Source organism: Neophocaena asiaeorientalis, unplaced genomic scaffold, assembly GCF_003031525.2.
Source record: "Neophocaena asiaeorientalis asiaeorientalis breed wild unplaced genomic scaffold, Neophocaena_asiaeorientalis_V1.1 scaffold1496, whole genome shotgun sequence".
NCBI lineage: Eukaryota > Metazoa > Chordata > Mammalia > Artiodactyla > Phocoenidae > Neophocaena > Neophocaena asiaeorientalis.
This window is the reverse complement of record NW_020175524.1, coordinates 826-4111: the sequence shown is the minus strand read 5'-3', so window position 1 is coordinate 4111 and position 3286 is coordinate 826.

Genomic DNA, 3286 nt, shown 5'->3' with positions numbered 1-3286 from the left:
TTTTCCCCTTTTCCTCTTTTTGTGAATGTGTATGTGTATGCTTCTGTGTGAGATCTTGTCTGTACAGTCTTGCTTCCACCATTTGTCCTAGGGTTCTATCCATCCATGGTTTTTTAAAAATTTTTTCTTAATAATTAATTTTAATAACTTTATTATACTTTACCTTCTTTCTTTCTTTCCTTCTTTCTTTCCTTCCTTCCTTCCCTCCTTTAGACAACGAATCACCCCAAATTGAGGAGGTGGTCTCAGGGAGCAGGATTTATGATTTTTCCCCCTTTACCTCTTTTTGTGAAGGTGTATGTGTATGCTTCTGTGTAAGATTTTGTCTGTGTAGCTTTGCTTCCAACATTTGTCCTAAGGTTCTATCTATCCCTTTTTTTTTTCTTTTTTCTAAGTAAGTATTTTTTAATTCAATAAATTTATTATACTTTATTTTATTTTACTGTATCTTCTTTATTTCTTTTTCCTTCTATCCGTCCTTCCTTCCTTCCCCCCTCCCTCCTTTCTTTCCTTCTTGTCTTCTTTCCGTCTTTCTTTCTTTGTTTCTTCCTTCCTTCCTTCCCTTTCCTTCTTTCTTTCTTCATACTTCTACTAATTCTCTCTACTTTTTCTCTCTTTTATTCTGAGCCGTGTGGATGAAAGGCTCTTGGTGCTCCAGCCAGGAGTCAGGGCTCTGCCTCTGAGGTAGGAGAGCCAATTTCAGAACACTGGTCAACAAGAGACCTCCCAGCTCCATATAATACCAAATGGCGAAAATCTCCCAAGACCTCCATCTTAACACCAGCACCCAGGTTCACTCAACGACCAGCAAGCTACAGTGCTGGACAACCTTTGCCAAACAACTAGCAAAACAGGAACAAAACCCCACCCATTAGCAGAGAGGCTGCCTAAAATCATAAGCCCACAGACATCCCAAAACACACCACCAGATGTGAACCTGCTCACTAGAGAGACAAGATCCAGCATCAGCCACCACAACACAGGCACTAGTACCCTCCACCAGCAAGCCTACACAACCCACTGAACCAACGTTAGCCACTGGAGACAGACATCAAAAATAGTGGGAACTACAAACTTGCAGCCTGCAAAAAGGCGAATCCAAACACAGTAAGACAAGCAAAATGAGAAGACAGAAAAACACACAGCAGATAAAGGAGCAAGATAAAAATGCACCAGACCTAACAAATGAAGAGGAAATAGGCAGTCTACCTGAAAAAGAATTCAGAATAATGATATGTCCTGAGCTTCGCCCCTTACCTCCCCGCAGTCCCGCTCACCGGGGGATGGAAAAGGGAGGTGGGCGAGCACGGGGATCCGACAGGAGAGAAAAAGGCAAGCTTTTTTTTCCGGAACAAGCCAGGCTCCTTGTGCTGCCCTCTGCCGCTGGTGGCCCCTGCCAGGGCGGGTCCTAGCGTTCTCCACCCAGAGTGCACCCGGGGGGCCTCAGGAGACCGTCTGGGGACCTGTGCACTGTCCCGTCCCCTGACAAGGACGACGCACTCTGGCCAGGACCGAAGGCTTCCATCTCACCACTCCCTGCCCACTCTGCCGCCTTCACTTTGCCCTGCACTTGGACCTCGGACCCCACAGGCAGCGACTCGTGCAGCTCCCTCCAGAGGCCTTTGCTTGGCCCCGGGCGGGCAGCCGTCCCAGTGCAGGCTGTTGGCAAAGCCGCCCTCTCTCACCCAGCCATGGAGGTCAAGCCAGCCTTTGCCTTCAGACTTCTCCAGCTAAGAGGCAGGCGCCAGTTTCTGTTCCACCCACGGGACAGTCGCAGTGGCTGGGGACACCAGCACGGTGACTCGTGCTCCAGGTGCTGCTACTCTGGTGGCAGCTGGAAGTGGCCCTGGGAACGTCTGCGAGCTGGGGAGTGATGTGCCCCTCTCTCCCGTCACAGACGACTCCTCTTTCTACTAGCAGCTCTGCCTGACCTGAGGTGGGCAGGGGAACACGCAAGGTGGCCACTAGTGTGGCCTGGGCGCTAGTGGACGCCCATCACATGGACCCAGCTGTCAGTTCCCAGCGGGCTGCGTGGTGCACCCGCACCGGGACCCATCCCCGCCCCTGTCCTGCGGGGAAGGCCGTGGACAGGCCGCACCCTCTCTGCAGGGCCTCGCCCTCTGCCTCTCGGACCCTCGAACTTCTCTTCCACTGCCCGCTTGGGGTCATGGTGACCAGACCCGTTCAGCTCTCCTGCAAGTCCTTCATGGATGTGGCCAAGACCTCGCTTTAGGAAGAACACCTTCTGGCAGAGTCAATCCAGCTTATACTGGGTCAAGGGTAGGCTGGCGGTATGTTCCCAAATATGCAGAGGAGACACTGAGCCCTGTGTCACTGGACGTGATCGCGCTTGATATGAGATACCGTAGTTAAGACTGAGTGAAAGGTGGGACGAAGAATCTTGAAGAATGTAATGAAGGGTAATGAAGTAATGAAGAGTCTTGAAGAATGTAATGAAGAGTAAGGAAGTAATGAGTTTTCATTACTCATTCATTATTTGACTATCTTTAGTGAGTTACTCTTTACATCTTCCACCCAGTGCATCTCAGTAGCTCTAAGTTTTCTGCACTATCCATAGAAATAAGCAGTGACAGGATAGGAAAAAAACGATTTAAAAAACCGGCCAATGTTCAAGATTTGAATCCCTAAAGCCATCCTAACAGGCATACTTCCCACCCTCTAGAATCCACTCTGCCGTGATCACACTGGCACCAAAAGACCTCGGAAAAGCACATTTAAAATCGGATCCATTTGCCAAGCTAGTGGTGCCTTTCTATTACCCACCACACTCGGGAGAGGCAGCCTGTCTGGGAAGTTGTTTTCAATTCATCTTGCGTCGTGTGGTGCCCTTTCCCTTTCCCAGAGGGGAAACCTGCTCATGTAAAGAAGCAGCCACCGTTAGGGGGCAGCACTTGTACTGCATCTTAAACACATCCCGATTCATGAGGCAGCCCTCATCCCTCAGCCCCCTGAGAGCGGTACTGCTGGGACTCAAGCTGCCTGAGCATTTACAGGAAAACAATTTGTTGACCCCAATCTAGGTTTGCGCTTTTCAAGTTTTCAACTGACATTGGCATCAAAAGCCTCTACATAGCCTATGCACCCAGTTCCAATTAAAACACCTCTGCAAATAAACCAGATTACATAGTCACAGACTCCTACAATGTCCGGGTTCCGAAAAATCAAATTCCCAAAGTGAATTCCTCAAAACGAATCTGAAATGTTACATATTTAAATTAACTTTGCCTAAGAACGGAAAGGTGATACAACATAGTCATTTACAAGG